The following is a 25,666-nucleotide window of genomic DNA, read 5'->3' on the forward strand; positions in this document are numbered from 1 at the left end:
TTTATTTATTTATTCATGAGAGATACAGAGAGAGAGAGGCAGAGACCACAGGCAGAGGGAGAAACAGGCTCCATACAGGGAGCCCAATGCGGGACTCGATCCTGGGTCTCCAGGATCATGCCCTGGGCTGAAGGTGGCACTAAACTGCTGAGCCACCTGGGCTGCCCGATTTTGGGTTTTTCAAGTAAAATGAGGATTCACAATTTTCATGTGAAACCTCTAAATTTGAAATTATTGGCAACTTTATTAGTCAGGCTATGCTATGCTGTGTTGTGATAACAAAGAAGCCCCCAATGTTCCACGGTGGAACATCACAATGGTTTATTTTACACTCACACATAGTCCAATAGGGATAGAACATCCCTTTTCCTAGTTGTACCTATGTCAACAAGATCCCAATACCTTTAAGGTCATTGACCCAGGAGAGGAGAACGTACATTGCCTCTTACCAGCCTTGGCAGCAGACATCAGTTGGCTGGAATGAGCCACTTGGCTTCAGTCTAATTTAAAGGAACACAAGGTAAGTATCACAGCACACACTTCACTATGTCTGCCACAGCAACCGATTTAAATATCACACAATCTTATCTATAATCGTTGGTTTTGGCAGAGAGATGGTGGATTAACAAGATCTCTGCCATAGTCAAGGATTGAAGATTTTTTTGAAAAAAATATCACATTTTCATTTTACAAAAAATAATTCCAGGACTGTTGACTGAAGAGGGTATTTCTGGAGGAAGTATTTTTTTTTAATTGCCTTAGAGAGCAATATTGACGACCAGGACAAGACAGGACAGGAATGGTAGGACCAGAAGAGAAGGGATGACATAAGTGGTATTAACTCTTTTACTTTGCAAATAAACAGGATGCCCACAAGGTTTCTGTGAAATGCCCAAGGTTGCAAAGTTAATAAGCAGCGGTCCAGAACCTCTTTCTGAGTCCAGCACACTTTTCATTACATTAGTAGAATGGTAGAAAGGAAAACTAATGGAAATATAAAATCTTTGACTTTGAGACTTAGGCTTTGGGGAGCTTATCTAATGCAAACACTCAATGCCATCGAATTTTGTTCATAACTGATTTTAAATGTGAACGCCCTCAAAGATATTACTTTCTTCTTAACTTATAAGACCTGCCAATGGGTAAACATCAAACAGATAATGTATTCATTTTTTTAACCTTGATTTTAGACTCTTTTCCTATCACCTTCTGGGAAATCCTCAGCTTAAGAAAGAAATGTTTTTATCTTTCTCACCTCTAAACGTGTCCTAGTGCTGGAACAGTAAGCATTCTAATCAGCGTGGCTCTGAACCATCTGTGATGAGATTTCTTCGGGAGGATTCATCTCAGTCTCTAATGCTCAGAAGTAGTTAATCCACTTGAGCCTAAAGCAGAAAGAAAACAGAGAAAGGAAAACGGTTGGGAAGGAGGGAGTGCATGTGTGGGGGAGAGAAGATGGATTAAATGGAGCAACGCTTTTTTGCCCTAAAGCTTCAGAAAATGAGAACATAATGCATCTGTGTAAGAGCACATTAAAAAATTAATGTTAAGCAAAAAGTTCTAATATTAATTGTATAGAGACTTTAAAGCAGGTGCTGGATTAGCCATTTTACATGGTCATTTCAGTGCACCTATCCTACTTCATCATGCAGTGGCTAATATTATCCCCATTTTGCAAATGAGCAAACTGAGACAGAAATGCACCAAAATCATGAACTACTAGAGAATCCTTGTTATTTATACCCAACGCCTGTGTTTTTCCTTTTTCCAATATCCCAAGTAACAACCTTCTATTTGGATTCAGCAAATGTTTATCAAGTCTTGACCATGAAGTCCAAATTTGGACACAATTCATCTCATTTAATCCTTAAAATAATCCTATGAGGTCAGTGTTGTTCCAATTATTACAACAAAGGAAAGGAAGGTGCAAACTAAGAAACAGGAGATGCCCAGCATTTTGTTCCAGGTGTCAGTGGAGAATCAGGCCAGAAAATCAACTTCCTGAGGAAGAGGACCTCTTCCTTTGGGCATTTTTTTCCTACTTTCCTTGGGAAAATCTTCCTGAAAATGAGTCTCTCTAGGTTTTCTTGTCTCATCAGGTCTTTTTTTGCCTAGAAGACCTACTGAAAGAATATGTGGGAGGAAAATAATTTTAATTATGACACCCATATTTGGGGGCATATATATATACCCCCAAATATATATATATATATATACCATCAGCATGCATCCTTATAACAGTAGCGTGAGGCATGTGTTAAAAGAACAGCCAGTATAATGATGTCCTTAAGGGAAATTACTTTGTCAAAAGGTAAATAGAGCTGAGTGTGAAGTTGGTCTCTGGGGCATCTCTGTTATGGAGGTTTTAGACAAACATTTGAAACTTTATGGTTCTCATATACAAATGCCATTGTTGGAAGGTAATCCAAAGGGATTAAACATCTGGATGATATTCACAAAGTCAAACATACAGTAAAAACTATATGCCACAAATGCAAAAATGTGGGAAAATGTGACCTATCATCAAAACATAAAGTCATCTATAGAAATAGCCCCAAGATAATTTGGATGATGGAATTAGCAGATAAGCACGTGCAAACAGCTATTCAAATAATGTTCATGGAAAGGATGGACATAAGAGTGAACAGGTGGGGAATCAGCACAGAAATGAAAGCTATAGAAAGGAGCCAAATGGAAAATCCAGGGCTGAAAAGTCTAATATTAGAGGTGAAAAACAACAAAAAGAAGTGAACAATTCACTGGATGAGTATGCAGAGATTTTTGTCTATGTGCTGTACCAAATACTGAGGGAGGGTGATAAAATCTCCAACTATGATTATAGAGATGGATATTTTTAACTTTAGCATAACTGTATTTTGCTTTTTGGAATTTGAAATTCGATTAGTAAATGCATAACAATGACAGTTAATGTTTGTCCACTTGGCTAGACCATGGAGTACACAGATATTATTCTAGATGTTTCTGTGAGGATATTTTTGGATTAGTTTAACATTTAAATTAATATGCTGAGTGAAAGATATTGCCCTGCCTGTTGTGGGTGGGCCTCATCTAATCAGGTGAAGGCCTGAATAGAACAAAAGGACTGACCCTCCCCCAAAGGAGGGGAGATTCTTCTACCCATTGTCTTTAAGTTGAACATCAATTGTCTCCTGTCTTTTGACTCACGCTGAAACACGGGCTTTTGCTGAGTCTTGAGCCTGCTAGGATTCAGATTGGGGCAATACCACCAGCTCTCCTGATTCTCAGGCCTTTGGATACACACTGGACCCACATCATCAGCTCTCTGGAGTCTCTAGCTTCAGACCATAGATCTTGGGGGCCTGTCAGCCTCCCTAATAGCATGAGACAAATCCTTCCAATAAATCTCTTTCTGTGTATCTGTAGATATACCCTATTGGTTATGTTTTTCTGGAGAATCCCAACTAATAGAATAATTAAATGAGATTGTGATGTCTTCCTGGAGAATGATTATTTTGTAAGCTTTGTCAGGCAATTTCTAGATCTCCTTGTCTTTGGAGTTAATGAAGCTTTCTTAGTTTCCTCTGGTGGTGTCATATTTGCCTGATTCTTTATGATCCATGTAGCCTTGTGTTGCTGACTGTGCATTTGAGGGAGGTAACAACTCTTCCAGTCTTTATAGACTGGTTTCCAGCAGTTTTCAGACATTTTCTTGTTAGTTTACTGGGCCAATGATATTGCCTCTGGAATCACCATCATATGGGTTGGAACTGGTATGTCTGAGCTATTGCTGGGTCTGCAGTGGGGTCCATGGTTGGTGGACCTGTCACCAGCAACTTGGGTGGGCATGGATCTCATCTGGTCCCTGAGTGGATGGAAACGCCACCAAGAACCTTGGTTAGCAGGGTGGTGCTGAGACAAAGGTACATTTCAGACTCCTCAGTTTAGTTCGTACATAGCTGGCTTGATACCAGGTACATGGTGGGTGTGGTTCCTACCAGTTCCCTAAGAGGGCACCTGCCTGGTCACTGGGTGGTCCCTTGAGAGAGTAACACTGGTACCAAACTACAGGCAAGGGGTCTGGAAACATGTCAGCTGTTTCAGATGCTACAGTCAAGATTAGAGTCTGTGGACCTGCCTCTTGAGGCACAGATGGGCATGTTCCCCACCAGGTATCTGAGTAGGCAGGTCTTTCTGGCTGGAGTGTCTGGGGCTGAATTATAAAGCTGTTTCAGGATCTGTAATCAGTCTGAGGTTTGGGGTTCACTCTGGGAGTACGGGCAGGTATATGTCCTGCTGAGTTTCTGGGTGGGGAGAACTGCTCATGTCCAATGACTAGAACTGGTGAGAGTCATGGGGCCATTTCAGGATTTGTTGTTAGATCCAGGTTGTCTGTTTTGCCTTTGGGGGCAACTAATGACCAAGTCTCCCATCGGGTACCTGCGTCAGTGGGACTGTTGCAGTTAGTGGCTGGGAGGGACTGGGGTCCAGTCACAGGATCATTTCAGGATCTTCTGTCAGACTAAGGTTGTTTGACTTTCCTCTGGGGGCATCACAGGCATGTCTCCCAACAGGTCCCTGGACCAGAAGGACTTCTAACAGACTGTGGCTGGATGGGGTTGGAGCCAAGCAACCCCATGAGGGTACTGATGGGAGTGTCTCTTTCTGGCAGGACCACTCCTGGACTGTAGCTGGGACTGGCTGGAGCCTAGTTAAAGGGCTGTTTCAGGGTGGGCTTGGGTCCAGGGAGTCCCAGACCAGAGTCAAGAGGGCCTGAAGCCAAGTCACAAGCTGCTTCAGAGGCCACAGCCCAAACTAAGGTCCCAGGGCCTATTATTAAAGGTATGGGTGGGTGCAACTTCTCCCAGTCCCTTGGCAGAGGGTGCTGGTGACATCCCAAGGGGGCTGTAGCCTAGTCCGCAGGGGTACAGAGCTGTTTCTGGATCTGCAGCCAGGACCCGTCAGTCAGTCAGCTACCTGCAGAGGCCTCTTGGTGCTGGACTCTATCCAGGTTCCACAATCTCCTGTCTGGGTCACAAAGTTCCCACAAAGGCACTTCTGTCAAAGGAGGGCTATCAAGTCACTGTGCTAAGGGGAGATACAAGTGGAGAGCTTGGTACCCCACCATCTTGCCAATACCATATCAAAAACAGTATTTATTTATTTATTTTTAGTAGTTTTATGGTTTTCTTAACACAAACACGACACACACATAAGCGGCCTGTCTATTCATTTTCTTTGCTGTGCAGCCCAATGTTGGGATTGGTGACTCCTGATGGCCAACTGGGCTGCTCTTTCCATAGTGGCTCTGCGGTTCTTGGAGGAGATGTTGTGGGCAATCTCTGCACAATGGTATTTGTTGCACATCTGCAGCATTTCAAACTCCTTGACGTTGTAGACTAGAAACTTCTGGAAGCCACTGGACAGCATGTGCTGTGTCTTCTTACTGCTTCTGTAACCAGTACTGGACGTCAAGATCTCATCCTTGAATCTTCTGCACACCCTACTGTCAATGCCTCTGGGTTTCCGCCAGCTGCAGTTACTTTTGACATATCAGCCTAGTGCCCCATGAACTTCTTGGTCCTTTTTTTTAAGGATATTCGTCTTCACCAGAAGTCTGAGGGTGGCTGTGATGCCAAGCAGGAGATGGTTGCCACCAGCCCAGGCAGCACCAGAGAAGATACAAAACTGTGTTTTTATTTTATTTTTTAAAAAAGATTTTATTTATTTATGAGAGACAGAGAGAGACACAGAGGGAGAAGGACTCAGAGGGATGCAGGACTCGATCCCAGGATCCCTGATCACGCCCTGAGCCAAAGGTGGATGCTCAACCACTAAGCCACCCAGATGCCCCCCAAAAACTGTGTTTTTAAATCTCTGATTGATTTCAAGCTTTCTCTTGGTCTTTTGCTTTAAGCTGATGATTTTAACTTTTAAAACTGTTGTTTTAAATTTTAGTTTGATTCTGATGTTCCTTCTTTGACTTCCTTTGTATTTATCCTGCTTAGAGTTTGCTCCGTTTATTGGATCTTTAATTTTTTGAATAATTTTTCTGCCCTAGTGTTACTCTCTAGCAGTTTAATGATTCACATTTTAGGCCATTTTCTTTTTATTATATCAAAAGTTCTGGTGATTCTTTTCTCCCCTTTTATTTTTCTGTTCTTTGCCTAGCCTTAGATTGAAATCAGGTGAAAGTCATCTAATTTTGTTCTTTTGTTATGTAAAGATTGTTTTGGCTATTCTAAGTCCTTTGAATTTCCACATAAATTTTAGAATCAATTTATCAATCATAGGAAATCTGATTCAAGTCACTTTGAGTCATTAGATGAATATTTAGTAATCACATTGTAATGATAAAGATAATAGAAATATGAGAGGCTTTTTTTTTTTAAAGATTTTATTTATTCATGAGAGAGAGACAGAGACACAGGCAGAGGGAGAAGCAGGCTCCATGCAGGGAGCCTGATGTGGGACTCGATCCCGAGACTCCAGGATCACACCCTGGGCTGAAGGCAGGCGTTAAACCACTGAGCCACCCAGGGATCCCCAAATATGAAGGTTTTTAGCAAAACAATAAAAATGGGATATATGATTATCAACCTTACAAAATAAAAGGGAGAAAGAGACAATTGGAAAAGGATAATAATCAGGAAAAAAGTGTTAATGGATGGACATATATCTGAATATGCCTGTAATTACAACACATAAACTAATTAACCTTTTAATGAATGTTATCACTTCTACCTCTTATTGATCACAAGAGACCCACCTAAAATAAAACTGCAGAGTAGAATAGAAATAGGCAGGAAAATGCATATGATGCATATTCTAAGCAAAGGAATGTAGACACAGGCCTCTCACTATTTAAAAAGTGGAACTTAAAAGAAATAGCATTAATAAGAATGAAGATGTTCATTCCTTGGTATTAAAAAATATCAATAACAGTATTTGGCACATAGTGGACATCAATTATTATTTATTGAATGAATAAATGAATACAAGAGGAAAAAGAACCATAGTTTTATGCCTCCCAAAACTGATAGATCAAGAATATTGAAGAACTGGAAAGTATATAAATTATTTACTTATTTAAATAATACAATTAATGTAATATAAAAGCCTACAATCAACAAATACAAATAGGATTTTTTTTTATGAACACATTCTCTTTTTTAAAAAACTGACCATATACTAAGTCACAAAAAAAGTCTTATAGTCTTAAGAAATTCAGATAATTAATCTCATACATACAAGTGCTTTTCAACCTTTATTGTAAATAAGAATCACCTACTAAGCTTCTTATAACACAAGATAGCTGGCTTCTGTCCCTAGAGATTCTGATTTAGTAGATTTGGGTGCAGCTTACGAATTTACATTTCTAACAAATGTCAACCGATGACATGGTACCAGTTCCTGGTCCAGACTTTGATAGCACATTCTCTTACAACAATATAAATTACTTCAAAATCAGTAATGAAAATATATTTTTAAAAACAAACAAAAATATGTGCCTAAAAGTTATTTTTTAAATGTTCTGCTTAATTACTCAGGGGTTAAGAAAAATATCACAATGAAAATTGCAAAATATTTTGAAATGAACTATGAAAGCATTAAATCAAAGCCTCAGAGATTAAGTCAATGTGATATTTAGAAGTAAGTATAGAGCCTGATATGTATTTATTTATGAAAATCAACAATATGGGAATTAAATGAGTTATAGTTTCAATTCAAGAAGCCAGAAGCTAACAAACAAAAATAGTTCTACTCCTGGTAATGAAGATCTAGCTTGTAGCAGCCCAAAACTCCTGCTGAGAACAGAGAGAATAGATGGGTAAAATACAAAAATAATTTGAATGCACCAAAGAGTCACTGAAGGAGCCAGAATTAGGACCATGGAAAGAAGGGAAATGCATTGGGGTGATACCAACACTTTATATCACTTTCCCAGCAAAGCATTAACAGATTTATGTGTATTCCAAGCTGAGAAGTTTAACAAAAAGAGAATGCTAAGGAGTAGAGAAATTAATCATAATTTTGGCATCCTCTTGGGGCTGGTGAGAGTAACATATGCTTTACGGCTACTGAGATAACCAATACTTAAGAAGCAAAGATGCCACAGATTAGGAACTGCCTAATAAAGAGCCAGGTAGCCTCACCATTGAGATCACCCAAGACATTTGTTTATTAATCGGTGAAGAAAGCCAAAAGACTACAGCCAGATTGGGGAGCTGAATAGCTAAGTAGAGCATCATGGTGGGAATATATAACTCAGATTTCTTGATGACCAAGAAAAACGAATACTGATAAATAATCCAGATGTTCTCTAGGAACTTCTAAATATATAAATGTATTGTTACTTATTCCTAGGGATAAAAGCAAAGAATATAGTAAATCAGGTTTTATGGTGAAACTCGGTTTCAGACAAACCTAATTAACCGATTATGATTAAACTCATCAACTAACCAAATTGACATATATAGAATACTGAAACCAGTAATTTCAGTAAACACAATCTTTTCAAGTACCAATCCAACATTTACCGAAATTAACCAAATGATGGGCAATAGACCTGTCTCAGCAAATTTCAAATATAAACACAATTTAGACCTTACTCTCTGCCAACATGGGAAATAAGCTAGAAAGTAATAACACATAAAAAATATTCTTATATATTTGGAAATTTAGACATATGCTTATAAATAATGTATGAATCCATATAATAATCCTAAAGGAAATCAGAAAACACTTTGAAGTGAATGTAATAAAAATATGTCTGTCGGAAATTATGAGATATCATTCAAGTATACTTACAGCTAAATCTATACCCTTAAATACACATATTAGAAAAGAAGAAAAGTGGAAATTCAAAGATCTAAATATTCACCTCAAGAAGTTTAAAAAAAACAAGGATAATTGAAATTTATCCTAGAAGGAAAAAAGACAGAGATCAAACCAGAAATTAATAAACTAGGAAACAGGCAGAATAGAAAATAAACAGTTATCAACTGATTCTTTGAAATGAAGAACAAAATTGGTGAACATTTTGAAAAACTGACTAAGAGAAAAATGATGGTACAAATTACAAATATCAGAAACATAAAAGGGGATTTTACCACAAATCTGACAGACATGAATGTGATAAGAAGAGGATATTATAAATGACATTTTTCCAATAGATCTGAAAATTTACATTAAAAAGACAAATCCTAAAACTTCCCAAAACTGACACAAGAGAAAATAGAAAACACAAGTAATCCTAAATATTCTTATTGTATTTATTGTTTGTTTGTTATTGTTTTCTATTTTCATTAAAAATCTTATAAGACTGATAACCAGGCCAATGAATTATTCCAACAGTCAAAGGGGAAAAAATGAACTACACACAAATTCTTCTAGATAACAGCTAAAAAAAGAAATTCTTTCCACTTCCTTTTGTCATACCAGAATAAGCCCAATACCAAAAATGGGTAAGGATATTTAAAAAAAGAAAAAATCCAGGTCAATCTTCCTAAAAGCCATGATAATACCATACTTTTGGGGGGGAGGGGCAAGATGGCGGAAGAGTAGGGTCTCCAAATCACCTGTCTCCACCAAATTACCTAGAAAACCTTCAAATTATCCTGAAAATCTATGAATTCGGCCTGAGATTTAAAGAGAGACCAGCTGGAATGCAACAGTGAGAAGAGTTCGCGCCTCTATCAAGACAGGAAGACGGGGAAAAGAAATAAAGGAACAAAGGCCTCCAAGGGGGAGGGGCCCGCGAGGAGCCGGGCTGAGGCCGGGGCGAGTGTCCCCAGGACAGGAGAGCCCCGTCCCGGAGGAGCAGGAGCTGCACCGACCTTCCCGGGGGAAAGGGGCCCGCAGGGAGGTGGAGCAGGACCCAGGGGGGCGGGGATGCCCTCGGGCTCCGGGGACAGTAACAGACACCTGCACCCCGGGAGATGCGCCGAGCTCCCTAAGGGCTGCAGCGCGCACGGGGGACCCGGCAGGACCCAGAGCAGCTGGAGGGGCTCGGGCGGCGGCTCCGCGGAGGGGGCTGCGGGGCGGGAGCGCGAATCCAACAGCGCAGGCGCCAGAGCACAGGGCGCCGGGACACAGCCCAGGATCCGGCCTCCCCCGGGGACAGGCAGAGGCCGGGAGGGCCCAGGACAGCGAGGACGCTCCTGCCCCAGCTGAGCACATCAGCGGCCCCGCCCCGGAGCCTCCAGGCCCTGCAGACCGAGAGCTCCGGAGTTCCTGGGGGGGCTGAATCCAGGTTTCCAGAGCTGGCCCCGCCACTAGGGCTGTTGCTCCTGGGGCCTCATGGGGTAAACAACCCCCACTGAGCCCTGCACCAAGCAGGGGCAGAGCAGCTCCCCCAACTTCTAACACCTGAAAATCCGCACAGCAGGCCCCTCCCCCAGAAGACCAGCTAGACTGACTGACAACTTCCAGGGGGAGCCAAGGGACTTAAAGTACACAGAATCAGAAGATACTCCCCGGTGGTTCTTTTTTTTTTTTTTTGCTTTTTGATTTGTTTCCTTCCCCCACCCCCCTTTTTTCTCCTTTCTTTCTTTTTCTTTCTCTTTTTCTTCTTTTTTTTTCGTTTTTTTCCTTCCTTTTTTTTCTCTTTCTCTTTTCTTTCCTTCTTTCTCTCCTCTTTTTCTCCTTTTCCCAGTACAACTTGCTTTTGGCCACTCTGCACTGAGCAAAATGACTAGAAGGAAAACCTCACCTCAAAAGAAAGAATCAGAAACAGTCCTCTCTCCCCCAGAGTTACAAAATCTGGATTACAATTCAATGTCAGAAAGCCAATTCAGAAGCACTATTATACAGCTACTGGTGGCTCTAGAAAAAAGCATAAAGGACTCAAGAGACTTCATGACTGCAGAATTTAGAGCTAATCAGGCAGAAATTAAAAATCAATTGAATGAGATGCAATCCAAACTAGAAGTCCTAACGACGAGGGTTAACGAGGTGGAAGAACGAGTGAGTGACATAGAAGACAAGTTGATAGCAAAGAGGGAAACTGAGGAAAAAAGAGACAAACAATTAAAAGACCATGAAGATAGAATAAGGGAAATAAACGACAGCCTGAAGAAGAAAAACCTACGTTTAATTGGTGTTCCCGAGGGTGCCGAAAGGGACAAAGGGCCAGAATATGTATTTGAACAAATTCTAGCTGAAAACTTTCCTAATCTGGGAAGGGAAACAGGCATTCAGATCCAGGAAATAGAGAGATCCCCCCCTAAAATCAATAAAAACCATTCAACACCTCGACATTTAATAGTGAAGCTTGCAAATTCCAAAGATAAAGAGAAGATCCTTAAAGCAGCAAGAGACAAGAAATCCCTGACTTTTATGGGGAGGAGTATTAGGGTAACAGCAGACCTCTCCACAGAGACCTGGCAGGCCAGAAAGGGCTGGCAGGATATATTCAGGGTCCTAAATGAGAAGAACATGCAACCAAGAATCCTTTATCCAGCAAGGCTCTCATTCAAAATGGAAGGAGAGATAAAGAGCTTCCAAGACAGGCAGCAACTAAAAGAATATGTGACCTCCAAACCAGCTCTGCAAGAAATTTTAAGGGGGACTCTTAAAATTCCCCTTTAAGAAGAAGTTCAGTAGAACATTCCACAAAAACAAGGACTGAATAGTTATCATGATGACACTAAATTCATATCTCTCAATAGTAACTCTGAATGTGAACGGGCTTAATGACCCCATCAAAAGGCGCAGGGTTTCAGACTGGATAAAAAAAGCAGGACCCATCTATTTGCTGTCTACAAGAGACTCATTTTAGACAGAAGGACACCTACAGCCTGAAAATAAAAGGTTGGAGAACCATTTACCATTCGAATGGTCCTCAAAAGAAAGCAGGAGTAGCCATCCTTATATCAGATAAACTAAAATTTACCCCAAAGACTGTAGTGAGAGATGAAGAGGGACACTATATCATACTTAAAGGATCTATTCAACAAGAGGACTTAACAATCCTCAATATATATGCTCCGAATGTGGGAGCTGCCAAATATATAAATCAATTATTAACCAAAGTGAAGAAATACTTAGATAATAATACACTTATACTTGGTGACTTCAATCTAGCTCTTTCTATACTCGATAGGTCTTCTAAGCACAACATCTCCAAAGAAACGAGAGCTTTAAATGATACACTGGACCAGATGGATTTCACAGATATCTACAGAACTTTACATCCAAACTCAACTGAATACACATTCTTCTCAAGTGCACATGGAACTTTCTCCAGAATAGACCACATATTGGGTCACAAATCGGGTCTGAACCGATACCAAAAGATTGAGATCGTCCCCTGCATATTCTCAGACCATAATGCCTTGAAATTAGAACTAAATCACAACAAGAAGTTTGGAAGGACCTCAAACACGTGGAGGTTAAGGACCATCCTGCTAAAAGATGAAAGGGTCAACCAGGAAATTAAGGAAGAATTAAAAACATTCATGGAAACTAATGAGAATGAAGATACAACCATCCAAAATCTTTGGGATGCAGCAAAAGCAGTCCTAAGGGGGAAATACATTGCAATACAAGCATCCATTCAAAAACTGGAAAGAACTCAAATACAAAAGCTAACCTTACACATAAAGGAGCTAGAGAAAAAAACAGCAAATAGATCCTACACCCAAGAGAAGAAGGGAGTTAATAAAGATTCGAGCAGAACTCAACGAAATCGAGACCAGAAGAACTGTGGAACAGATCAACAGAACCAGGAGTTGGTTCTTTGAAAGAATTAATAAGATAGATAAACCATTAGCCAGCCTTATTAAAAAGAAGAGAGAGAAGACTCAAATTAATAAAATCATGAATGAGAAAGGAGAGATCACTACCAACACCAAGGAAATACAAACGATTTTAAAAACATATTATGAACAGCTATATGCCAATAAATTAGGCAATCTAGGAGAAATGGACGCATTCCTGGAAAGCCACAAACTACCAAAACTGGAACAGGAAGAAATAGAAAACCTGAACAAGCCAATAACCAGGGAGGAAATTGAAGCAGTCATCAAAAACCTCCCAAGACACAATAGTCCAGGGCCAGATGGCTTCCCTGGGGAATTTTATCAAACCTTTAAAGAAGAAACCATACCTATTCTCCTAAAGCTGTTTGGAAAGATAGAAAGAGATGGAATACTTCCAAATTCGTTCTATGAGGCCAGCATCACCTTAATTCCAAAACCAGACAAAGACCCCACCAAAAAGGAGAATTACAGACCAATATCCCTGATGAACATGGATGCAAAAATTCTCAACAAGATACTGGCCAATAGGATCCAACAATACATTAAGAAAATTATTCACCATGACCAAGTAGGATTTATCCCTGGGACACAAGGCTGGTTCAACACCTGTAAAACAGTCAATGTGATTCATCATATCAGCAAGAGAAAAACCAAGAACCATATGATCCTCTCATTAGATGCAGAGAAAGCATTTGACAAAATACAGCATCCATTCCTGATCAAAACTCTTCAGAGTGTAGGGATAGAGGGAACATTCCTCGACATCTTAAAAGCCATCTATGAAAAACCCACAGCAAATATCATTCTCAATGGGGAAGCACTGGGAGCCTTTCCCCTAAGATCAGGAACAAGACAGGGATGTCCACTCTCACCACTGCTGTTCAACATAGTACTGGAAGTCCTAGCCTCAGCAATCAGACAACAAAAAGACATTAAAGGCATTCAAATTGGCAAAGAAGAAGTCAAACTCTCCCTCTTCGCCGATGACATGATACTCTACATAGAAAACCCAAAAGTCTCCACCCCAAGATTGCTAGAACTCATACAGCAATTCGGTAGCGTGGCAGGATACAAAATCAATGCCCAGAAATCAATGGCATTTCTATACACTAACAATGAGACTGAAGAAAGAGAAATTAAGGAGTCAATCCCATTTACAATTGCACCCAAAAGCATAAGATACCTAGGAATAAACCTAACCAAAGATGTAAAGGATCTATACCCTCAAAACTATAGAACACTTCTGAAAGAAATTGAGGAAGACACAAAGAGATGGAAAAATATTCCATGCTCATGGATTGGCAGAATTAATATTGTGAAAATGTCAATGTTACCCAGGGCAATATACACGTTTAATGCAATCCCTATCAAAATTCCATGGACTTTCTTCAGAGAGTTAGAACAAATTATTTTAAGATTTGTGTGGAATCAGAAAAGACCCCAAATAGCCAGGGGAATTTTACAAAAGAAAACCAGAGCTGGGGGCATCACAATGCCAGATTTCAGGTTGTACTACAAAGCTGTGGTCATCAAGACAGTGTGGTACTGGCACAAAAACAGACACATAGATCAGTGGAACAGAATAGAGAATCCAGAAGTGGACCCTGAACTTTATGGTCAACTAATATTCGATAAAGGAGGAAAGACTATCCATTGGAAGAAAGACAGTCTCTTCAATAAATGGTGCTGGGAAAATTGGACATCCACGTGCAGAAGAATGAAACTAGACCACTCTCTTGCACCATACACAAAGATAAACTCAAAATGGATGAAAGATCTAAATGTGAGACAAGATTCCATCAAAATCCTAGAGAAGAACACAGGCAACATCCTTTTTGAACTCGGCCATAGTAACTTCTTGCAAGATACATCCACGAAGGCAAAAGAAACAAAAGCAAAAATGAACTATTGGGACTTCATCAAGATAAGAAGCTTTTGCACAGCAAAGGATACAGTCAACAAAACTCAAAGACAACCTACAGAATGGGAGAAGATATTTGCAAATGACGTATCAGATAAAGGGCTAGTTTCCAAGATCTGTAAAGAACTTACTAAACTCAACACCAAAGAAACAAACAATCCAATCATGAAATGGGCAAAAGACATGAACAGAAATCTCACAGAGGAAGACGTAGACATGGCCAACATGCGTATGAGAAAATGCTCTGCATCACTTGCCATCAGGGAAATACAAATCAAAACCACAACGAGATACCACCTCACACCAGTGAGAATGGGGAAAATTAACAAGGCAGGAAACCACAAATGTTGGAGAGGATGCGGAAAAAAGGGAACCCTCTTGCACTGTTGGTGGGAATGTGAACTGGTGCAGCCACTCTGGAAAACTGTGTGGAGGTTCCTCAAAGAGTTAAAAATAGACCTGCTCTACGACCCAGCAATTGCACTGCTGGGGATTTACCCCAAAGATACAGATGCAGTGAAACGCCGGGACACCTGCACCCCGATGTTTCTAGCAGCAATGTCCACAAGAGCCGAACTGTGGAAGGAGCCTTGGTGTCCAGCGAAAGATGAATGGATAAAGAAGATGTGGTTTATGTATACAATGGAATATTACTCAGCCATTAGAAATGACAAATACCCACCATTTGCTTCAACGTGGATGGAACTGGAGGGTATTATGCTGAGTGAAGTAAGTCAGTCAGTGAAGGACAAACATTATATGTTCTCATTCATTTGGGGAATATAAATAATAGTGAAAGGGAATATAAGGGAAGGGAGAAGAAATGTGTGGGAAATATCAGAAAGGGAGACAGACGTAAAGACTGCTAACTCTGGGAAACGAACTAGGGGTGGTGGAAGGGGAGAAGGGCGGGCGGTGGGAGTGAATGGGTGACGGGCACTGGGGGTTATTCTGTATGTTAGTAAATTGAACACCAATAAAAAATAAATTTAAAAAAAATACCATACTTTTAGCAAAAAAATTGTTGGCTAAATTCTAACACTGTAACCAAATTAAAAATAAAAAATTTTCCTTAACTGCCACATGAAATTTATAAGGAAATACACATACACACTTCAGTAAACAGTATTGTTAATAATAGAATATTAAAAACTTTCCTTCATAGAATTTGAAAAAAAAGATGATACTCAAAACCATTTCTATTAAATATTCTACAGAAAGTCCTACAAGTTCAAGAGCAAGTAAATTCAAAATGACCAATAAGCATGTAATTTATAGTAGACAACTATAATTTGAAATAACACTATATGCTAGATACATGGCAGTATTTATCATGTATTTATCAAAAACCCACAGAATTTTATTTTTTTATAATAAATTTATTTTTTATTGGTGTTCAATTTGCCAACATACAGAATAACACCCAGTGCTCATCCCGTCAAGTGCCCCCCTCAGTGCCCGTCACCCATTCACCCCCACCCCCCAACCTCCTCCCCTTCCACCACCCCTACTTCGTTTCCCAGAGTTAGGAGTCTTTATGTTCTGTCTCCCTTTCTGATATTTATAGCACATAAGTGAAGCTGAATGTTGAAAAAACTTTTTTTTTTAAATTCACGAGATTAGGACATTCCAAGAAAGAATGCAGACTATGACAAAAGAATCTAAATCTATTGCAAATGTATGAAACAATCTCAGTGAAGGGGATATAAATAAACAATTGTGCTATTACTGTAACAGACTGGAGCAATTAAGTAAATGGAAGATAAATAAAGAGAGTCAAGTTTTTCACTGTTGGAGTTAGAGTTTACAGATAAACAAGGCAGGAAATTAGAATGATCCATGTGGTCAGGGATTATAATTGGAAACATCAGTATGAATTCATTTAGTTTGGTTTAATCAATGGTGTTGAGCCAATCTGATATCTGTAAGTAACCAAAGCCAAAACTGAATGATCAAACAAACAAAACTTGACCCTCACTTGACATTACACGAAAATTCATTTCCAAGTGGATTGTTGATCTATATGTTAATTGTGAAAGATAAAAGAATAAAGCTCCTACAAGACAATGTAGGAGAGTAATTCAGTGACTTTTGGAGATGGAAAGACTTTTTAAATCAGATACAAAAGTCACCAATAGGAAAAGGCTAACAAATTAGACTGCAGTGAAATTAACAGAAATTTCCACCAATAATTATCATTTAAAAAAAAAAAAAAAGGAAAGCCACTAGGCGAAAGAAGATACCTGCAAGAAATGTATTTGACAAACACCTGATCCAGAATTCATGGATGGAGTTTAAAATTGATAAGATTTGAACAACCCAACATAAAAATAAATAAAATATTTGAACGGATATTTTATAAAAGAGGATATCCAGATAGCAATAAGCAATGAAAAGGTGCTTAATAAATCATTAGTGCTGGGGGAGGTCAAGGAGAGGATATGATTACTTGCTGGTTGACTTGTGAATTGGACCCCAGTAATCAGAGGCTCCTAAGTCCTTTCTCTGTCCTTGGAATGTTCATTCTACTTGACCTTCCCACTCTTAGAAGCTGTCCCAAGGACACAGCCCTAGATAATGATGTGGTTGGTGCTGAGACTACCTGCAAGGTACATGTGACTAAAACCAGTTAAGGCCTCTATATGCACCAAAGATTTGACAGAAGGTACAGAGATCTACTCCTCTTGTGGCATCCAAGGCAAGGCTTGTTCCTTCACTTCTTAAACCTGCCACCTACCAATCTGAGGTAGCCCGCCTTTTCCTTCAGTCTCTCCCTGCCTTCCACATATGGGGGATGGTTTCAGACCACACCTGGGAAGCTCCCTAGGAGGTTGCAAACCAACAGTTAGAAGCATGTGAATTCAAACCAAGTGAGGTATCCTTACCCACCACCAGCATGTTTAATATAAAAACAAAAAGAAAGTCTGGGTATAGCATCTACAGTTAATGACATGAAACAATTGTAACTCTCATTTCACTCTGGAAAACCATTTGGCAGTATCTGCTGAAGTTGAACATACACATAAACTAGCATTTCCACTTCTAGATATACACTCAATAAAAGTGCATATCAATGAGCAACAAAAGTGAAGTGCAAGGATATTCATACAACATTTTACTTCTACTCCTGAGAAATGGAAATTCCCATCAGTAAGAGAATAGATCAATAAACCGCTGTATATTATTCATCAAATAAGAAATATTATATATCAATGAAAATAAATAAAATACATATACATGCAATAACATGTGTTAATATCACAAAAAAGTATTGGATTATAGAAGCCAGATAAAAAGGTGAGTATACTCTGTGAGCCCATCAATATACCTTGCAAAAATAGACAAAACCAATTTGTGTTGCTAGAAGTCAAGGTGGTGGCTATTTTTACAAAGGAGGGCAAAAGAGTGACCTAGAAGGCGTACAAGGGGATTTCTGGGGCTGGTGATGGTATTGTTCTATTTCCAGATCTGTGTTGTGGTTACATGCTTGTACTCATATTTTGAAAATTCATCCAGCTTGTGCTAATAATTTATGCACTTCTGTATACACAACAAACTTCAGCAGAAAATAATATAAATGCTTGAAAAAAAAGACAAAATTTAAAGAATGTGGAGGCCAAAAATGATAGCTATAGGAGCAGAAATTAATGTGACAATAAACAAAAGGAATAAAGAAAATCAATAACCAAAGTTACTTTTAGGGGGAAAAGAACAGTAAAAGGGCAAACCTGTAGCAAATCCACTCAAGAAATAAAGGGGAATGATTTTTTAAAAATAAATTTCGATCCAGAAATAAAGGGATTTTTTAAAAAATTGAAGTTCGATTTGCCAACATTTAATAACACCTAGTGCTCATCCCATCAAGTACCCCCCCGGCCAGTGCCCATCACCCAGTTACTCCATCCCCTCACCACCTCCCCTTCCACTACTCTTTGTCGGTTTCCCAGATTTAGGAGTCTCTCATGTTTTGTCACCCTCTCTAATATTTCCCACTCATTTTCACTCTTTTCCCGTATAATCCCTTCACTAATTCTTATATTCCAAAGAGATTTTTTTAAAAGAATCTTTTCCTCGCCCTTCCCAGCTTGTGCTATAGCTGTGTTTATTTGAGACTTCCATTTTCAAGTGCTTTTAAACTATAGCTAAGGCTTATTTCTATCTTTCTTTTCATTAATTCCAAAGGCAATGGTCTATTGTTTGTGACTTAACATTCTGGATTTGCATAATAGAAAACATGCAATTCTTTTTAGAATCTCAAGAGAAATAATTCAACACATTTGTCTTTTTCAGCATCATTACCAGTTATGACACTAACATCATGAAAAATACTAATACTCACTCTAAAATTGTCACAAATATTTAATTTAACTTGCAATACATTACCTTCTACTCAACAACACCTACACACTTAGCTCCTGGGTTTCATTTGTAACTTATTAATTCTGTCAGCATATACTGAGTTTCCAGTAAATGCTGGCCACAGGTCTAGACCCTACAATGCAGCAGTGGATAAAACATGACTCCTTCTCTAAAAAAGCTCTATTTCCATAGGGCAAAGACATGGACATACATAAACAATTACATTGCAGTTGGCAATTATGTGCCAACAAAGAAATAAGTGCGGGTCATATGGAGGCTCAGAAGAGAAAATAATTAAGTTTGTTTAGAGGATGAGCTGAGGACTGCAGGAAGGAGCATTAGCATGCTGTCCTCAGCAGGTAGAAGGTGTGTAGGAAGGCTCAGAGACAATTATGGGAATGTTCAAAGGACTCTATTTGTGAAAGACATAGCAAGCCATGCTAAGATGTTCAACTGCAGCCTACAGGCAGAGGAGAGCCCTAGAGGCTTCTACATAGTTGAATGAGAAGGTCCCATTTGATTATGAAAGAAACATTCTGTTCATTGTGCTCTCCAGGTCCTGTGAGTGTCTCACTACCACTAGACCATGAATGTTCTTCCCATCTCCCTGCTTTTGGCCTTGCAATGTGCCATGACCAGTCTGCTTTTCAAACAGTCTTCCAACATAAAAGTCGTGTGTCCACAGAACTATTCCTGAGCCTCTGGCATAGCTAGTTTCTCCCTCCATAGTATTTGCACGTTGTCTTGCACTTACACTATTACAAGAACCACCCCACTGGATTATAATTATATTTCCATATAGGTCACCTCCACTGGACCTTGGGATCTGATGACAGTGGGCACTGTCTTCTTATTTGTAACCTTAGTGCCCTGAAGAGTTCTAAGTACACATGGGTATTTAGTCAAGGTTTGTTAAATATACATGGCAACTATACAGTTTAAGCAAATGGTCTATCAAATAACTATAACCAGCCAAACAAATTTTTATATTGTGAAATATCATTCAACAATATTTCTCTTTGATGATTTTGAAGTTTTTTTTTTTTTTTAAATCTGTGTCTGCCTATATTGAAAACACATCGTAGATACTTTGAAAAGAAGTCAAGAAAAGATTCTAACAAGTGGGCCTCATTTAATCAGTTGAAGGCCTTATAAAAAGAAAGTTAGGAGAAAGAAATTATGCCTTGTGACTCAAAACTGCAATGGCAAAAGTACTAACTCTCACTATTGCTCACTGATATCCATTCCCCCCAGGGTGACTACGTGTTCTAATTTCCCTGAGACTGTCCTGGTTTTAGGTTTAGCATGCATGCCTTCAGTCCTGGGAATCCCTCCTCATCCAGTCCTCCAGGACAGCTGTATTTCCTCCCCATCAGCAGGGCCATGTGACTTGCCTTGACAAACATAATTTAAGAAGAAATGGGCAGAAGTAATGACCTACCCAGTATTTAGTGGAGCTTTCTGTTCCCCCATAGTGATGATGGGTGATGAATATTGTACTGGATGCAAATGCTGAGCCATTATGCAGGATTCTTGCCTCAGAATATCTCCCAGATCACCACTACCTGACTCTATATTAAACCGCTGAGATTTTGGTGGGCTTTTGTTTTGTTTTGTTTTGTTTTTTTTGTTTTTTACTTCAGACTGTACTGTTCTGTCTTGAATAGTAGAGCAGGAGTCTATAATTTTTCCATAGCTACCCTATAATCAAGAAAAGGCAGTTTTTGTTTATTTTAAGTAGATTGGTTGAGTAAGGAAACTTGTATATTTTTATATACAGAGAGAAAGGGGCTAGTGGAAAAACACAGACCACTGATGTCAGAGAAAGGAAGTTCTGGAGGGCAGGTGTGGTTACAGAATGCCGTTAGAGAAGAAGGCGTGGAGAAAGCAAGGCTTAGACCAGAGACTGAGGACAGAGAGCTTTTTCTCCAAGGGCCTGGGGAGCAGTTGAGAGACAGTGACCCTCTTAGGCTAAGGAAGGGGAACTTGCCATAAATGCCATTGCTCTCACAGGAGTGCTAGAGAGGGAATCCTTGGTTAAAAACCTTAAATAAGTCTTTTCTTTCTCAAAGCCCATGAGGTAAAGGTGAGGGCAACTTATCACTGAAATTTGACATTTTATGATTGTAGAAATTCTCCTCGCTATCATCACAGATACACCTAGATTTACTCCACCACCAGAAGGCAAAACACAAAGTCTATGATCCACTCAAAGAGCAGGCACAGTAAGAAGACACTAGCAAGTGTTTTAGGGCTTTTAATCAGCAGAATTCAATATGATAACTATGAATGGCTTTGTAGAGTCTTTGATTTCCAGTTCATCTCCTTAACTAGATGTGTATCTTAAATGACTTGACTTTTAGTTTGTTGACAAGAAGATACTAAGTTGAATTTGACTTTGTCTATATACTGGAAGTGAGGCAGACATGAAGCAAAACAATATGAGAACAATCCAACCCCATCCAAAGCCTTAAGGATCCTTCACCCAATCATAGGGAGAAGGTCCATGCTTTTTACAGCTCTATGCACCTAAATCTGAGAGCCACCATCCATAGGCAAATGTCCCTTAGCATCCCCTCCTGCCTGCACCCAGATAGATTTGAGTATTTTCTGTTATCTTGCATTTTAACAGGATTTTAACTGAACAATTTTCTAAAAGTGTAGTTGAAGTTTTTACACTATATACCTTAATGTTTGCATATGCAGATATATTTGTGGTGAATTCCCAGATGTCAGAGTTAAAGAAGTTCCTTCTAGATGAGGCAACAAACTCAAGGAGTTGAAGTATTTTATCTAAAGTCAAACAACTGTTTATTTGTTAACGTTTGATGCATGCACAGTGCTAGGGGCTGGGAAGGTAAGAGGCATGTAGCAGGTCATACGCCCTATAGTGAGGCTGGCACCGCATCCTAACTAGGAACTGGTTCACTGGGCCAGGGAAGAGGTATCAACTTATTCTGCCTGAAATGCACATTGTCAAAAAGGAAACTTGCAGAAAGAAAAAGCATTTAATGAACATTAAATGGAGGATCGAGGTCATTAATTATGAGCAGAAATGGACCATAAGTGAAGGTCTACAGGATAGTATTCTTTGGAAGTAGATTTTTATGTTTGAGAATCTTGACAACACATCACAATAACCTAGGAAACTTTAAACAAAATACAGATGCTGAGCTCGTCCTGTGCCTTCTGCTTTATTAAGATTCAAACGTCTTCATACTTCTCAATGATAAATATTGGGTATATCAATTCCTTGTAAAATGGAGAACTGTGCCCCTAAAAATCTGAAATATGAATGGAATGTTAAAAGCTTTCTTATCTATTCCTGTGATTATATAAAGAAGACTAAAGATAATATACTTGCTCCTAAAATACCAAAAATTTCCATCAAAGCTGGCATATTCTCAAAAAACATTTTTTGTTCTCTCTTCTTACAGAATTGATTGTACAAACTTAGGCCCCCAGAGTGTTTACTGACTCACAACATTTATTTTAGAGTATGAGAATATGAAATCTGGTAACTACCCGTTTTTAGCCGATATCTTTGTTACAAGTCAACTAAGCTTGGTATGATCTTGGTTCAACCAGGCTCCCCTCAGAAAATGCTGTTTCCACTGAATATTAGTCAGCTTGGGCTGATGTAACAATACCACAAATTAGGTGCCTTAAGGAACAGAAATGTTCTTTTAGTTCAAGCTTGTGTTTTTCATTGTGATGTATGCAAATCTTTAAAAGGATTTTAAAAGGTGGTGAGGGTTAATTCTGCTTTGATTATTTATTATGGGATTTTTCCACTTGCATATGAATGCCTTAAACTTGATGGATTAGGGTGTGTTTTGTCTAAATACGCTTTGGAAGTCTTGTTCATGCCTGACTGGCAGACAGTAAGATATGAAACAAGCTCTATGCACAAATCCACTTGTTGTTTTATTTCCTGTATGATGTAGAGTTAAAAAATAGAAATCGAGTTATGAAATGCCCTAAGTATTCAATACCAGACTGTTTTAAAAATTAAAGATTGATAACAGGCAAAAAGAGAGAGAGAGAGAGGGAGAGAGAGAGAGAAAGCATTTGGACATCAGAATAGACAGAACAGATTTCAAATTCCGGCTCTCTCCCATGTTCTGAGGGAATGTGGAAGTTGCACTGAGCCTCAGTTTCCCTATCTGAGCCTTGGTTCCCATGTGAGAACCAAATGTATCCATCCAACACCTTCTGAACACCTAATCGGTACCAGTATTTACAATATTTACCAACTCATAAAAACTGCCCATTAAAAAGAAAGAAAGAAAGAAAGAAAGAAAGAAAGAAAAGAAAGCAAGAAAAGAAAGCAAGAAAGAAAGAAAGGAAAGAAAGAAAGAAAACAACAACAATAACAGAAACCAACCAAAAACTATAGGTAAACTTGAGCTGAATAGATCACTGGCTTGAATGAGCATAGGTAGAGGTGCTGGAAATACAGAAATTAATGGGACAGAGCCATGCCCTCCATACCTCAAAAGACTCTGAGTCCTCTAAGAGAACCTCAAACACAAAACAAAATGAATGCACTGTGGTGTTCTCTGGATAGCAGGACAGCAGATGAGTCATGGTTGGAAGCGCCTGGCACAGAGCTTATTACAGAATGGGCACTCTTTCCTTTCCACTGGCCTTCATAGGGAAATCGGTCTTTAGTATGGTGAGATCGAGCCTCATTTTATTTGGCAAAAATGGGAAAAAGAAAGAAAAATCAGGAGACAGAAAATATTCCTTAGATTATGAATAAAAGGGAACTAGTCAAAAAAATTTTTTTTCCACTCATTCAAGGCTTTACTTTGCACCATAGTGCATTAGTTACCAACACTAAAATGTAATTTCTCAGTTACTCCAATACAAATGTCTTGATCATCAAAACCTAAAAATTACTCTTCGTTTCCAGCGATTCAGACATCACACTATTTATTTGTGTTATCTATTTAATCCTCTTTGAACTTGTTACAAAGATAATATTATCTAGTTTATCAGGTAAAACTGGAAGTCAGAGAGGTGAAGTGAATTGGCCAAGGTCACTAGACAAAGTCACCATCCTGGATAGACCCAACGTCCTAGAGGCCACAGGGCAGCTATTCCCCTGCCTTCTTCTCTTTGAAGACCCACTGGAACAATGGACAACGACTCTCCTAAAATGGGGCAGCATCATAGGACAATGGATTCTCAATCTTAAAGAGGAACAATGTCACACTATGAAAAAATTTAAATAAATATGTTGGGAAACGAATAAGGGGTGCTGGAAAGGGAAATGGGCGGGGGGGTGGAGGTGACTGGGTGACGGGCACTGAGGGGGGCACTTGATGGGATGAGCACTGGGTGTTATGCTATATATTGGCAAATTGAACTCCCATTAAAAAATAAATATGTTGCAATATCAGAAATAGGATGATTTTAATAATTCCTCCCATTATGTACATATGGGGGGAGAGGAGAGAAAAAAGAGAGATGCGTCAGGAAAGAAGGTTTTTAGCATTATCCTTGTGTGTAGAGTGATGTATAATCTGCACTGTTTAAAAAAAAAAAGAGCTGAAATGCTACCAACTTAGATTTCTTGGGTTGAATGTAACACAGATATATGCCTTTTGAATAAAAGTGTTACTAAACAGAAAGGAAGAAAACAGTCGTTATGATTGCATGCTCGGAGACCAAAATAGATCCAGAGGCTCTTGTCTGATGTGGAAGTCATACATGTCTACATGCAGCAACACCAGCATTGCCTCTTCAAGACTGGCAAAGACGGGGGGCGCTCAGCCATCAAAGCACAGCCTGGGGTGTGCTGTGGGGGGCGAGGTCTTTGACCTCATGTTTCTGCACCTGATACCAATTTTTGTATTTCAAGCCATCCTTCTTCCTTATGACCCAAACAGGCCTTCCTCTGGCTCAGGGAGGGGATCTTCCAAGTTTCAGAAAGCATCTCTCCTTCCAGGACACCCCTGCCTTCCGTTAACTAAGAGCATCCTGTGATCTACTAGGCTCTTGCTGCAGTGACTCCTGCTCACCCCCACACCCCCACCCCGGGGACATCTGGTGACTGTAACAGCCCTCTGTCTCCCTACTCTTACTCCTGCCTGGGCCTTCATAGGTTGGCAGTCACCATTCTGCAATGAGATCATGAGGCGGATACAATTGCTGTACTCCAGGATCTGCACCAGAGGAAAGCTATTAATTCCAACCCAGGAAGTGAAACAAGAGCTCAGGGGCCAAGCGAAAGTTCATTGCCATGTGTCAGGACAAAGAGCCAAGCTGAGCTAGAGCTGGTGTGGTAAACAGCAGCAAGAAGAAATGGGGAACAAATGTGGGAGAGGAGCCAAGCAAAGTCCAGCTTGGCTGAAGGTGTAGTCTTGCCATCCAAGGCTGCTTGCTGCAAAGGGCCAGAGTCAGGTTTTCCAGCTCATGTGATGGGCTTTGTCAACCCTTGGTGCCCATTAGCTGATGGCAAGGAGGGGACCAGCACAACCACCAGCTCCCATTCCCAGCTGACTCCTCCCCTTATTGAAAGGATAAGATGATGGGAACATTTTGGATTTTGGCCCTTCATTGAATATTTTTAAAATGACATTAAGGGGCACCTGAATGGCACAGCTGGTTAGGTGTTCAACTCTGGGTTTCGGCT

At 39.6% G+C, this 25,666-nt stretch overlaps 1 long non-coding RNA gene across 1 annotated transcript; it reads right to left on the bottom strand.

The window, feature by feature from the left end:
* Positions 1-308: 308 nt before the first annotated feature.
* LOC144282898 (uncharacterized) lies at positions 309-19,187 on the bottom strand. The gene is made up of 3 exons (XR_013351313.1): positions 19,048-19,187; positions 1,256-1,385; positions 309-500 (listed from the first exon to the last, which is right to left on the bottom strand). It is a non-coding gene; the product is annotated as an uncharacterized LOC144282898 (long non-coding RNA).
* Positions 19,188-25,666: the final 6,479 nt, after the last annotated feature.

This window comes from Canis aureus, chromosome 14, assembly GCF_053574225.1.
Source record: "Canis aureus isolate CA01 chromosome 14, VMU_Caureus_v.1.0, whole genome shotgun sequence".
NCBI lineage: Eukaryota > Metazoa > Chordata > Mammalia > Carnivora > Canidae > Canis > Canis aureus.